General features: G+C 41.0%; 1 long non-coding RNA gene and 1 pseudogene across 1 annotated transcript in view; one reads left to right on the forward strand and one right to left on the reverse strand.

The window, feature by feature from the left end:
• Nucleotides 1-5,174, reverse strand: part of LOC118983759 (uncharacterized) — a 40,190-nt gene extending 35,016 nt beyond the window's left edge. The window contains exon 1 of the long non-coding RNA XR_005065797.1: nt 5,053-5,174. This is a non-coding gene — a long non-coding RNA (uncharacterized LOC118983759). The remainder of the gene's footprint in view (nt 1-5,052) is intronic.
• A 1,708-nt stretch (nt 5,175-6,882) lies between these two features.
• Nucleotides 6,883-8,296, forward strand: LOC118983757 (polyadenylate-binding protein 2-like; annotated as a pseudogene).
• Nucleotides 8,297-14,848: the final 6,552 nt, after the last annotated feature.

The following is a 14,848-nucleotide window of genomic DNA, read 5'->3' on the forward strand; positions in this document are numbered from 1 at the left end:
AGATAATAAGGGCTTGGTGATGATGAACTCCTTGAACTTTACTTTTTCTGGGAAGCACTTTGTCTGCCCTTCCATTCTAAATGGTAGCTTTGCTGGATAGAGTAATCTTGGATTTAGTTCCTTGCCTTTCATGACTTGGAATACTTCGTTCCAGCCCCTTCTTGCCTGCAAGATTTCTTTTGAGAAATCAGCTGATAGTCTCATGGGAACTCCTTTGTAGGTAACTGTTTCCTTTTCTCTTGCTGCTTTTAAATTTTTCTCCTTCTCTTTAATCTTGGGTACTGTAATTATGATGTGCCTTGGTGTGTGCTTCCTTAGGTCCAACTTCTTTGGGTCTCTCTGAGCTTCTGGACTACTGGAAGTCTGTTTCCTTTGCCAGATTGGGGAAGTTCTCCTTCCTTATTTGTTCAAATAAGTTTTCAATTTCTTGCTCTACCTCTTCTCCTTCGGGTACCCATGTGATTTGGATGTTGGAACGTTTAAATTTGTCCCAGAGGTTCCTAAGTTTCTCCTCTTTTTTTTTTTGAATTCTTGTTTCTTCATTCTGTTCTGGTTGAATGTCTACTCCTTCCTTCTTCTGTAAATCATTAATTTGAGTCCTGGTTAGAAGAAATATTCTTCTTACCAGAAATATTCTTCTTACTAGTCCTGGTTAACAAGAAATATTCTTGTTAACCTTTTGAACTTACAGACTATTTAGCTGAGAAAAGTGGATACTATTAAGAGTGTTGGAGAATTCATTCATTTTAAAGTGGAGAGTACCTAAGTACTCACTGATAATGCTTTTCACAAAGTATTGTTCTAATAGCACAATATTAAAGTTGTTAAGAGAATTTGTCTATGTGATTTTATGTAAAATACACATTCACTGGGGTGGGAGGGATGAGGAAGAATTATTGTGCCTCTCTCTTCACCAGAACAAAAATGTTTTATTTTTTAAATGATTAATATGCCAAATTATTAACAAGAGATCACCTTCAGACTCTGATTAAAGTCATATATATATATATATATATTTTTTTTAATTTTATTTATTTACCTTTAGAGGGGAAGGCGGGGAGAAGGAGAGAAACATTAATGTATGGTTGCCTTTTGTGCGTCCCCTGCTGGGAGTTGGCCTGCAGGGAACCAGCCTGCAACCCAGGCATGTGCCCTGACTGGGAATCGAACCGCGATCCTCTGGTTGATTAAAGTCATATATTGATAAACAAATTTGAACTTCCACCAACTCCTTCATTCAACTGAGGGGATTTTTCTGGGTTAGGCAAAAGAACAGTTTCTTTAAAATCTTCCCTTTGCTGTAAGAGGAAGGCTGTAACCTTCACAACAGTCATAAAATTTATTTAAAAAATGTTTAGATTGTTTTGAAGTTTCACATTTTTTACCATCTAATTTTAACATATGAAGAAACTGGCCAAATATGTTTTTAGAAAGGTAACCAGTAACCTCTCATGAAGATGCTGAATGCTGGCTAAAGATACCAAAGAAAATGGAAGGAACAGCTGGACTATTATCTTAGTGGAGCAGCAGGAAGATCTTCAGGAACTTCACAAGTCTACTTCCTAAGAGAAGATATGTTTTGAGATGAGAAAACATATCTTAGAGAGCAATTTGGATAATTCTTTACCTTTCTGTTCTTCTTGGTCATTCTCTAGTAGCTGAGATGGGCAGTGACTGACAAAGAGACCAGGAAGAGGGTTGAAGCGACTTTGATGACCAAGTACGAGCATTGGAGGGCTGCAACACAGTCACTATGGTTTCCCTCCCTGACTCCCACACCCAATGACATGCCCTCTTATACAAACATGAATTCCCTTTCTCTGCACTGATCTCACCAGAGTACAAATCTTCGCCATGCTCACTTTCCTTTCAGTTGTTTACTCTCCTGAGGCACTACTACAGGAATATTTACTATTTTAAAGGGACATTACCTCCCTTTTCAGTGTTATCAACCCCAAATTCCCTCTTCCAAGTCAGGCTCAAAAGGAATGACATCTAGTTCATGTATACTAGAAGTAAAATGTATAAGGTTGTATAAAAGTATATAAAACAAATTTATTTTTATTGTAATTTTGTATCATTAGAGGTGAAAAGGATTACATGCAGTACCTACTGATAGTTTAAAGGGCTGCCAACTCAATCAGAGATTAGTTTAGCTGCCAACCTCCAAAATATTGCCTTCAATATAACTTCTATTATCCCTGAAATATTCATCAATAATACAAGGCAATTTCATTTTTATATATATTTTATTGATTATACCATTACAGTTGTTCTATTTCCCCCTTCATTCCCCTCCACCCTGCACACCCCTCCCCTACCATTCCCCCCTTCAGTTTATGTCCATGTGTCACAAGTTCTTTAGATTCTACATTTCCCATACTATTCTTGCCCTCCCCACTGTCTATTTTCTACCTACCATCTATGCTATTTATTCTCTGTACCTTCTTCCCCCTTCTCCTCCTCCCACTCCCCTGTGGCTAACCCTCCATGTGATCTTCATTTCTATGGTTCTGCTCCTGATCTAGCTGTCCTCTTAGTTTCCTTTTGTTTTAGGTGTGGTTGTTAATAACTGTGAGTTTGCTGTCCTTTCACTGTTCATATTTTTTGTCTTCTTTTTCTTAGATAAGTCCCTTTAACATTTCATATAATAAGGGCTTGGTGATGATGAACTCCTTGAACTTTACTTTTTCTGGGAAGCACTTTGTCTGCCCTTCCATTCTAAATGGTAGCTTTGCTGGATAGAGTAATCTTGGATGTAGTTCCTTGCTTTTCATGACTTGGAATACTTCTTTACAGACCCTTTTTGCCTGTAAGGTTTCTTCTGAGAAATCTGCTGACAGTCTGATGGGCAATCCTTTGTAGGTGACTGTCCCCTTATCTCTTGCTGCTTCTAGGATTCTCTCCTTCATTTGAATCTTGGCTAATGTAATTATGATGTGCCTTGGTGTGTTCCTTCTTGGGTCCAGCTTCTCTGGGACTCTCTGAGCTTCCTGGATTTCCTGGAAGTCTATTTCCTTTGCCAGAGTGGGGCAGTTCTCCTTTATTATTTGTTCAGATAAGTTTTCCACTTGTTGCTCTTCCTCTCCCCCTTCTGGTACCCCTATAATTCGAATGTTGGAACGTTTAAAGATGTCCTGGAGGTTCCTAAGCCTCTCCTCATTTTTTTTGAATTCTTGTTTCTTCATTCTTTTCCGTTTGGTCATTTCTTCCTTCCTTCTGGTCCACTCCCTTTATTTGAGTCTCAGTTTCCTTTCCATCACTATTGTTTTCCTGTGCATTTCCCTTCATTTCAATTAGTTTAGCCATCATTTGTTCCTCTAATTTGTGACTAAAATCAACCAGTTCTGTGAGCATCCTGATAAATAGTGTCTTGAATTGTGCTTCTGAGAGGCTGGCTATCTCTTGGTCACTTAGAAATATCAGCTCTGGAGCTTTGAGGTGTTCTTCTTGAGCCATAATATTTTGGTCTGTTCGTGCCTGTTACATATAAGGGGTGGAGCCTTAGGTGTTCACCAGGGCGGGGCGACCCAGGTCACTGGGTTGTGACGCCATATGTGGGGGTGGGGTGAGAGAGGGGCAATGACATTTATTCTGCTTTCTCTCAGACCTCAGTCCCCTCTGCTGCTTCCCACAAGCAAACTGGGCCCCCTGGTGCTGGCTCCCAGGTGTGTGGGCCTGTGCACCCTCCAGGACCCTGTGGGTCTCCCCAACAAACTCTCTGTGAGCCTGGGAGCTTCTCCCGGCACCTGGACCCCGAAAGTTTTTCCAATTGGTGCTTTTAGGCTTTAATTCCCGTTGCTGGGGCCCTAGCCTGTGTGGTCTGTCTCACTACTTGTTCCTTCGCTTGGTTTATCTGAGTGTGAATGTGTCACTGTGGTCAGCCAATCGCCTTGTGCTCTCACTGGATCTGCCCATTGCCACCCCATGCCTGGGATCTTCCAATTGCTGCCTGCACTCCTGGGTCGGTCCAGCAGCTTTTTCCTGCCCAACCCCACTCCACCAGCTGCTGACTCCGCCCCTCTTACTGGTCTGGATGAAAGGTTCGTTGTTGTCAGACTTCTGTACAGTTCAATTTTCTGTGTTCTGGATGCGTTTTTGTTACTAAAACTTTGTTGTCTTTAAACTTGGTTGTGTGAGGAGGTACAGTGTTTCCATCTACACCTCCATCTTGGCCAGAAGTCACAAGGCAATTTTAAATGGCCTTCTAGGACATACAAATTGGTTTCCAGGTTCTTGAAGCAAAGCAGTGAAGTGGTTTACATTTAGCTTTGGCAGAATCCCTGCTCAATAATTGGGGAGTGATTTAAGTTCTTTGAGCTTTGGTTTCTTCATTTGTTAAAAATACATCCTTTCTCTTCTCTGTACCCAACACCCATTTCTTGGAGTCCTTGAACAGGCTGATAGTTATTATCTAATAAGATGCAAACTGACAAGGCCAAAAATGGTCCGTCTTTCAGTGGTATCTATATTTTATTAATAGTATCTCAGAAACTTAGTCATATATCTGATGGATATTTTTAAGCTTTCTCCTAATTCTCCTACTAGTTCTGTGTGGTACTCCGATCATATAATATATCTATCTCTATTTAACTTGACAAGAAAAAACTATGGTACATTTACACAATGGAATTCTATGCTGCAGAAAGGAAGAAGGCACTCCTACCCTTTGCAACATCATGGATGGAACTGGAAAGCATTATGTTGAGCCAAATAAGCCAGGGGGTGAAAGACAAATACCATATGATATCACCTTTAACAGGAATCTAAACAACAAAACAAACAAGCAAGCAAAATGTAACCAAAGACACTGAAATACAGATTGTGCTGACAGGGTCCGGAGGGGGGAGGGGAGAGAATCACAGGGGAAAAGGGGAAGGACTCACATGAACAAGTATAAAGGACACATGGACAATAACTAAGGTGGGGGATAGAGTTGGGAGGGAGGTGGGGAGCACTGGAGGGGGGCAGGGCTGGCAATACAAGACAGAAAACTGTACTTGAACAAGAGTTAAATAAAAATTTAAAAAAAGAGAGATTTATATGACCTACCCAACATCATGGGGCAAATTAGTGGTAGAATCAGGATCAGAAATCATATCTCCTCACTTCTGGTCCAGTAAACTTTCTTAGAGGCAAACTTTTCCAACCTCTGCTCCTGGACTCTCCATGGTTTGTTTCTGACCACCTATCCGTACAGAAAAAAAGAGGTGAATACCAGGATTTACCCTGAGCATAAAATCACAAACCTCACCTCTAGTGTATTATGTGTGCTGTGTGTCTTGGCTCATATCCAAGCCTTTTTCTTCCACTCTGAAAGCCCTTGCCTTCTAAAGTCTACTAAATCTTCATGGACTGACCGGACACCTTCTCCAGGTAGCCTTTCCTGACCAAAGGCACACAATAGTCATTACTCCCTTACATTAAATTCTCTTAGCACCTGAGAATCCAGAACCATCAAGTAACTGGACTTTTTAAAATGTATGTAGTGGTGGTGGGGTTCTGTCCACCAGATTTTATGGGGAAAAGAGAAAAATGGCAACATAAAAATTATTAGAGGTTTAATCAAACTGTCAGATTTTAGATTGTCATCAGGATCCATTCAAATTCATTTCAACTTCTTCTACTTTGCCTCTCCTCTTAAAATTATTAAAAGTGCTTACTGATGATAATCAAGTAGGCCTATGGGCTCTGCAAGGTTCTTATGGTAAAGAGGATCAGTGGTCGCTATACAGTCCTCTTTTATGAAGGAAAGTGGGTTCAGATATTTTTCCTTAGCCCCAAGTTAACCAAGAAATTCTGCTCTAGGAGCTTTCATTCCCCTAGTATCCAAAGGGGTTGTATTATTCCCTGGGTGAAATATCTATTTCTACTTCCACTTTTCAAGTTGCATGTTCTGCTGCTCTTGAGTGCAAGAAGAAGGGCACTTAATGGATACCTGGGGCATTTTCCATCACAACAACACTATCTAAAGGTGACCTGGGCATGTCTGATAACTGTATTATGTCATCCATTTGACAAGTGAAATTATAGCAAAGAAGATCAAAGCTCTGAGATGCTGGGGAAGAAATCTGCATTGGAATTTCAGAACTAAAAAGGTCAGTGACTGAATCAGAATAGAGAGTCCTGGGGAGTTCTGAAGCCCTTGTTCTAGGAAAAGGAAATGAAATGGGGTTCTCTTTCATTTTGAGGGATGCTCAAGTGACTTACAGATAACAACACTCACTTCAAAGTGATAAGCTATCCCAGTTGAGCCTAAAACTGATGGTTGCAAGCACCAGAATGATATGCTTATTAGTTATATGATTAGAGATCTACAGGGATATCTACCATTTGAAGGTAGAATTCTTATGGGTTCCCCAGCAAAGTGAGGTAGGACATCTTGCTTAACTACAGTGAACCATTGCTAAAGTCATATATACTGAGAGATACTTCTGATACCTATGTCAGCCTAAAGATTTCCATAGTAGTTTAGTTCAACAAGTGGTCCTCAAATATCTATTTTCCAGGCACTATGCTAGTTTCTACAGATGCATAGATAATAATAATTACTTATAATAGTCAAGCATTACCAAGAGGTGGGGGTTTTTTTTTACTATTTGAGACTCTGTGCTAGGAGCTTTAAATATATCATTTTGTTTAATTCTTTCTACTACCCTGAGATATTCTTAGCCCCACTTTAGACATGAGGAAAAGGATGAATAGAAAGGTTAAATAATCTGCCTAAGTTTACACAGCTAGTGCATAGCAGAGGTGGGACTTGACCCCAGGTATGCCTCATTCCAAACTTCATGACCTCAATGCTATACTTCAGAGACCATTAAGCTTAAAGACTCTCATGGTGAAGTGGCAGACACATAGAGAGATTACTTTCAAACTATCATGCTAAATGCTAAGATAGAGGTATGCCTAGGGTGCTGTGGGAATGGAGAGAAAAGACCCTTGAGAAAAGTAGCATATTGATTTCTCAGAGCACAGACTCTGGAGCCTGGGTTTGAACTCTGGTTTTGCCACTTACCAATTATGTGAACTTGGAGAAATTAAACCTTTATTGCCTCAGTTTCCTCATCTGAAAAGAGACATAATAATAGAGCCTAATTCATAGAGTTGTTGTGAGGATTTAAAAGTGCTTAGAATATTTCCTGGTACATAATAAACACTATACATGTGTTAAATAAAGTATGTAAACTTAATTCTGAATGAGGTTACAATCAAACCTCGGTTCTCAAACATTCTTTCATCTCGAACAATGTGGTTCACATTGTTCATGGAAAACATCCCAGTTGATGAACAAAACTTTGGTTCTTGATGGACAACCCTTTCATGCTGATGAGTCTTTCAGGTGACAAACAAAGGAGATTAGGCTTTTGAACAAGTCGTTTCTTGGATAGTCTTCCAGAAAGAATTAAGTTAGAGAACCTAGGTTCCACTGTGTCAGTGAGGCTGGCAGTCGGGGCTCCAGTCTGGGGTGATGGGCAGACTGGAGTCTCCCACCATCTTTGTTCCCCCATCCAGTGGGCAGGCTGGGGAGGAGGTCCTGTGGGGTTCAAGAAACTACAGAATGGCCTAGAGTCTGAGGGACTGGAGCCCCAGCCATCCTGAGCCCAAAGAAGAGCCACCCAAGCCGTGCATCCTCTGGCTCTGGGCCCTATGCCTTGCTCAGGAGCCCTTGGCAGCCATGAAGAGAAGGAGCTGGATTGGTTAAGAGTGACCTGGGGGATGATGTCATTAAAGATCTGAGGATTAGGAGCTGGAAGTGATCAAAGCTGGAGTCAGGAAGATAGAGCAAGAAGCTGAGAAGCTAAAGGAGCTAAAGAATGAGGTGGAGAAGTATAAATATGAGACCAGCTCCATGCAGTGCTAGCCTAGTGATCATTATCTATTGAGGAGAAGATGGAGGCTGATGCCTGTTCCATCTATGTTGGTAGTGTGGACTATGGTGCAACAGCAGAGGAGCTGGAAGCACACTTTCATGGCTGTGGTTCAGTTAACCATGTTACCATACTCTGTGACAAATTTAGTGGCCATCCCAAAAGGTTTGCATATATAGTTTTCAGAGTCAATGAGGACTTCTCTGGCCTTAGATGAGTCCCTGTTTAGAGGAACACAAATCAAGGTGATCCCAAAATGAGTCAAGAGACCAGGCATCAGACAATAGACTGGGGGTTTCCTATGTATCATGCCTAGACCACCAACTGTAATAGTCCTTGCTCTAGAGTCCACATTAGTTTTAACTGCAGGCCCTGGGGTTGGCATCTACAGGAGCTGGGCTAAAGAGACTTCGTTTACCTCATAGTATCCGCGTTACTGAAAAAAAAAGTGCGTATAAGAGGGGAAAGAGGGAAAAAAAGAAAAATGAAGGTTTCTTAAAAACCTTTAAAAAAACAGAAGGTGAATTTGATGGAAAAAATATATTTTAAAAATAAGACATACTATGGAAGCGGGGAGAACCCCATAACTAACTGCTGAGGAGCAACCTGCTTTGGGGAGTAGGGGAAGGTCCAGGGGCTGCTCATTCACTCTGGGGATTCACATGGACACATCTCAAGTGTGCAAACTACTCCCCATTTCCTTGTCCAGCTTCACCTCCTTGGGGCTGCTCAAGGGTAGGTGGGCATGGATGGTAGGCGGGTTTTGGGTGGTTTTTTTTTTTTTACTCAAGGACATCACCATGTCCTATTTATCTTCCCTCTAACTTCTCCCTAACATTCTCAGTTCCCTCTTGCCTGTTCCTGTCCTGTTTTCTAGCTCTCTGCCCCTCCAGATTCCCTGGTGATCTATTTTGTTTCCTTTTGTGTTTCTTTTCTTATTTTATTTATTTATTTATTTATTTATTTATTTATTTATTTATTTATTGCTTTGAGTGTCTTTCTTTGCAGGTTTCTGTAGAAAGATCTCTCCATTTCCAGTATAAATTCCCCAGCTCCAGTATAAGTTCCCCTCCCCACCTGGGGAGATGCATTACCTCTATTTAGAGGATTTTGAGGGTGATGTTTGGTTTTTAATTTGGGGGCTTTTTTCCTTTGCCTTTTCCCACTTTGATTTGAAGGGAATGGGATGATGAGGGCATAGAAAGGTAGGAGGTAGATTTTATTTATTATTTAAAGCTATTTCCAGGGGGTGGAAGTTTCTCTTTAAATATGTCATTAATAAACTTGTTTTAAAAAATTAAAATATACATAAGAGATGTTAGAAATAAACTTTCTTTTTCTCTTTTTCTTTTTTAAAATATATTTTATTGATTATACCATTACAGTTGTTCTATTCCCCCCCTTCATTCCCCTCCACCCGCACACTCCCTCCCCCACCGTTCTCCCCCCCCTTAGTTTATAACCACGTGTCTCAAGTTCTTTAGATTCTATATTTCCCCCACTATTCTTGCCCTCCCCCCTATTTTCTACCTAATGTCTATGCTATTTTCTGTACCTTCTCCCCCCTTCTCCTCCCTTCTCCTCCTCCCACTCCCCTGTGGCTAACCCTCCATGTGTTCTTCATTTCTATGGTTCCACTCCTGATCTAGCTGTCCTCCTGGTTTGCTTTTGTTTTAGGTGTGGTTGTTAATAACTGTGTGTTTGCTGTCCTTTCACTGTTAACATTTTTCATCATCTTTTTCTTATGTAAGTCCCTTTAACATTTCATATAATAAGGGCTTGGTGATGATGAACTCCTTGAACTTGACCTTATCTGAGAAGCACTTTATCTGTCCTCCCATTCTAAATGAAAGCTTTGCTGGATAAAGCAATCTTGGCTGTAGGTCTTTGGATTCATGACTTGGAATACTTCTTTCCAGCCCCTTCTTGCCTGGAAGGTCTCTTTTGAGAAATCCACTGACAGTCTGATGGATACTCCTTTGTAGGTGACTGTCCCCTTATCTCTTGCTGCTTCTAGGATTCTCCCCTACATTTTAATCTTGGCTAATGTAATGATGATGTGCCTTGGTGTGTTCCTTCTTGGGTCCAACTTCTTTGGGACTCTCTGAGCTTCCTTGATTTCCCAGAAGTCTATTTCCTTTGCCAGACTGGGGAAGTTCTCCTTTATTATTTGTTCAAATAAGTTTTTCACTCGTGGCTGTTTCTTTCTCCCTTATGGTACCCCTATAATCCGGATGTTGGAACGCTGAAAGATGTCCTGGAGGTTCCTAAGCCTCTCCTCATTTTTTTGAATTCTCATTTCTTCATTCCTTTCTGGTTGGATGTTTTGTTCTTCCTTCTGGTCCATTCCATTGATTTGAGTCCCGGTTTCCTTTCCATCACTATTGGTTTCCTGTGCATCTCCCTTCATTTCAATTAGTTTAGCCTTCATATGTTCCTCTAACTTGTGACTAAAATCAACCAGTTCTATGAGCATCCTGATAAACAGTGTCTTGAACTGTGCATCTGAGAGGCTGGCAATCTCTTGGTCGCTTAGAGTCATTGGCTCTGGGACTTTGAGTTCTTCTTGCGCCATCTTTTGGGCTGTTCGTGCCTGTTCTGTAGCAGGATTGGAGCCCTAGGTGTTCACCAGAGCAGGGCAACTCAGTCGCTGGGTTGTGATGCTGTATGTGGGGGCGGGGTCAACAAGGAGCAATGGCGTCCCATCTGCCGCCTCCCGCCACGGCCCCCACAGGTGCGCCAGCTGCCACTGTCACCAGGGCCCGCGCGTTTTGTCCCACTGCACTCGAGTGTGCCACCGCCGTCAGCCCTCGCCCCCTGGGGCCTGTGTGGTCCATCTCACTGTGCTTGAATGTGCGACCGAGGTCAGTCTGCCCCATACCCTGACTGGGTCCAGGCCACTTGCGCACCTAGGTCTGGGGATCTTTCCTGCCCGACCCTGCTCCACTGCTGGTTCTGCCCCTCTTACCGACCTGGTTGAACGGTTAGTTGTTTTCGGTATAATTCTGTATAATTCAATTTTCTGTTCTTTGGCTGTGTCTTTGTTCTCCAAACCTTTGTTGTATTCAAACTTGGTTGTGGGAGAAGGCACAGTGTTTCCACCTATGCCTCCATCTTGGCGCAAGTCCAGAAATAAACTTTCATTGGTGAAATAAATGGTGCTCTAGATTTATGGATCAGCACTTTTATCTGCCTTTGCATTAATGGGGCTTAAGAAACTGGAAATCCCAGAGTGGCATTCTGGGTCTAGAAGTAGTGAGTCTTGTATCTTGACACTTAATAGATGATTCTGTTACCTGATCTGATCGTAAGTTTCGCTAAAATAGCTACTACTGGAGAACTGCTAAATGTGTTTCAAGTGAAACTTCCTGCATGGGGCGTAATCAATCTTATGAGGAAAGGTTACAGGACTATGTAAAATTGCTACTAAGTGTATGCTGGGCTGAAGTCCTGTTTTCATTGGAACATACCACCTGGTAGGGAGATTGCAGGGTATGAAAACTAAAACCTGCAGTTATCTCTAGTCATTGGAAGCTACTGATAGTCATTGAAAAAATACCTGATGACATAAGAGGCTAAAGTGGCTTAGCTCAGTTTGCAATAGGATTAAAGGAGGGCAAATATGGAGGCAGGGAGACAAGACTGGAGGCTGCTGCTGCAAGTGGTCTGATCAATACATGATGAAGACCTGAACTAGGGCAGTGACAGTGAGAAAGAAAAAAAAAGAATGGAGTCAAGAAGTATTTAAGTGGTAAAATCAACAACTCTTGGTGAACAATTGGATGGTAAGGTCCCAAAGCAGTTGTTATAACTTCCAGGTTTCTTGTTTGAGTGACTAAGTAGACATTGGTGACACTCACTGACAAAGGGGACAGTATAATAACCAGAGGAAGAGAAAGTGTGGATTGGTGGGCAAGGGAAAGTATATTTGGATATGCTGAGCTTAACATCTACATGGAGATGTCCAGCAAGCATTTGGATAATACAAACCTGTAGCTCAAGGGGAAGTCAGAATTGGACACATAAATAGGAAATCATCAGTACACAGGGGCTAGAGAATATTTTAAGAAAGGATGAATCCTTAGCTACCATAATATAAAGTCAGTAGATGATGTTTAAAAAGTGTTTGTCAAAACATATTAGAACATAGAGAACAGGATGGTGGTTTCTCAAAAAAGCAACATAGAATTACCATATGATCCAGAAATTCCATTTCTATGAATATACCTAAAAGAAGTGAATGCAGAGCTCATAGCATCATGTTAATAATAACCAAAATGTGGAAAAACTTCAAATGTCTATCAATGAATGAATGATAAATAAAATATAGTGTGCATATATGTTCTATTATATATTCATGTAATATTACTCAGCCTTAAGAAGGAATCAAATTTTCATATGTTATAATATATACAACACTTGAAGACATTGTGCTAAGTGAAATAAAGCAGACATCAAAGAATAAATATTGTATTATTCCATTTATATTACTTACCTACAATAGTCAAATTCATAGCAACTGGAACACTCCCCAGGGCTGGAGGGGAAGAGAATGGAAAGTTATTGATTAATAAGTATAGAATTTCAGTTTGAGATAATGAAAAAATTCAGGAAATGTATAGTGGTGACATAATTGTATAATGGTGATATGTGAATGAGCTTAATGTCATAGAACAGTACACTTAAAAATGGTTAAAATGGTAAATTTGTGCTATGTATATTGCCACAATAATAAAATGAATAGCAGGATTATCACATTCTCTTAAATGACTGAGGTAAATACCATAAGGAACACTTCAAAGAGTGATTTATTCTGGGAAGCAGGAAAGAAGTGGACATAGGGACTTCTGCTTATCATTAGAGCCTTTGGTAGTGTTTTAAAAAAATTGTATACATGCATAACATTGATAGAAATAAAAACATGTTAAACTCAAAAAACGTGGATGAGATCACTCAGGTAGAATTTGAGGAGTTGATAGGAGAAGTGCCTTAGTGTAAAGGTTACCTTTAAAGAAACAATAATCTGCCCTGGCTGGCGTAGCTCAGTGGATTGAGCGCAGGCCTGAGAACCACTCAATCGTGGTTTGATTCCCAGTCAGGGCACATGCCTGGGTTGCAGGCCAGTTCCCAGTGTGGGACACACGAGAGGCAACCATACATTGGTATTTCTCTCCCTCTCCCCTTCCCTTCCCCTCTAAAGATAAATAAATAAAATCTTAAAAAATAAAAAAAATAAAGAAGGAAACAATAATCTGCCCTGATGGCTCAGTTGGTTGGGCATCATTCCACAAAGTGAAAGGTTGCTAGTTCAATTCCTGGTCAGGGCACATGGCTGAGTTGTGAGTTCAGTCCCTGTATGAGAGGCAACCAATCAACGTTTCTCTCCTCTCCCCTTCCCCTCTCTCTATAAAATAAATAAATAAAATCTTTTATAAAAAGAAACAATGATCTACTAAAAAGAGAAGGTTATTACAAGGATAGAAGGGAAACATGCAGAAATTTACTGCAGTAAACACAGCAGCACCTCGCAGGAACTAGAAAGTTGTCTAGGTGTCCTCTCCTGTGCTCTCTCATCACTCCCCTCTCTCCCTCTTATTCCTGTCACAACTCTTCCTCTCTCTCCCTCCTGCTACTCCACATCTCTCTCTGGCTCAAGATCTCTTCCTTGCTTCTTTGGAAGAGTTGGTTTTGTTCCCCCCACCTGGTTCTCTGCTTAGCACTGTCTTCTAGTCACTCATCCACTGTCATGTTTGGCCAAAACTGTAGCTTTAGTCTCTGAGTCTATGTGACCTCTCAGCCTGATCCCCTACAGTCAACTTTCTCTGTGTTACTACATCCCTGGGAGAATGTACTCCCTGAGGTCTGGCATCTACCTCCATTTAAATATCCATTCTTAGTCTTCCTATTGGCTGTGTCCTGGTACTTTACCTTCCCTTCCTGGGAGATTATAGGTTGGAAAGTATTGTAATAAAGGTGATATAAGCTGGGCATTAGCCCCAAATACCACTATTCTCAAACAAACTCCTTGAAGAATAGAGGAATAGGAGAATCAGAAGAAGAAAAGCCAGAGAAGAAAGAGTCTCAAGCAGATGAGTGATTGAACAGTGTTAAATGCTGCCAGCAAGATAACTGAAAATAAAGATGAAAAGTGTCCATTGAGTTTGGCACTGGGGTGAAGTTAAATGGAAGGAAGTAGAGCATCAAGTATAGACCATTATTTCAAGAAGTTTGGCTAACAAGGGAATAGCTGAGGGGAATCCTGGGTAAAAAGATTTTTGTTTGTTTTTATTAAAACAAAACAGATTTCGCCTGGCTGGTGTAGCTCAGTGGATTGAGCACGGGTCTGCAAAACAGACGATCGCAGTTCGATTCCCAGTCAGGGCACATGCCTGGGTTGCAGGCCAGTTCCCGGCAGGGGCGAGTTCCCAGCAGGGGATGCATGAGAAGCAACCATACATTGATGTTTCTCTTCCTCTCTCCTTCCCTTCCCCTCTAAAGATAAATAAATGAAATATTTAAAAAACAAACAAACAGATTTCGTTGTAGTTACAAATGTGGCAGAGTATAAGGGAAAGGCAATGTATTGTTAGGAGATAGGGAGGTGAAAAGATTGGTACTGAACTGGAGAAAGAATACATTATTCTCTCAGGCAGAAAATCTAAAGAACTACAGTTGCACTCTTTCAATTCAGAGTTAGTCTTGTATTTGCCATACAGATCAACCCTAACCATAGAGTTACTCTTAGTAAAAAAAAAAAAAAAAAAAAAAGAGGACCAAGGACAGAACCTAGGAGAATGCCAACATTCACAATGCAAGTGAGTGTTGACTCCAGATCTGCTCATTGTTTACTTTGGGTCTAGCTTTCTCTACCATTGTATGACTCCAGATCCATAACCCTTAATACCTAGTTGGCTACATGCCCCAGGAATACCAACTAATAACCTTTACAAATATAATTAGAAAGGAAAGTATGTAGC

Source organism: Sturnira hondurensis, unplaced genomic scaffold (genome assembly GCF_014824575.4).
Source record: "Sturnira hondurensis isolate 20B ecotype Veracruz unplaced genomic scaffold, ASM1482457v3 Scaffold0003038, whole genome shotgun sequence".
NCBI lineage: Eukaryota > Metazoa > Chordata > Mammalia > Chiroptera > Phyllostomidae > Sturnira > Sturnira hondurensis.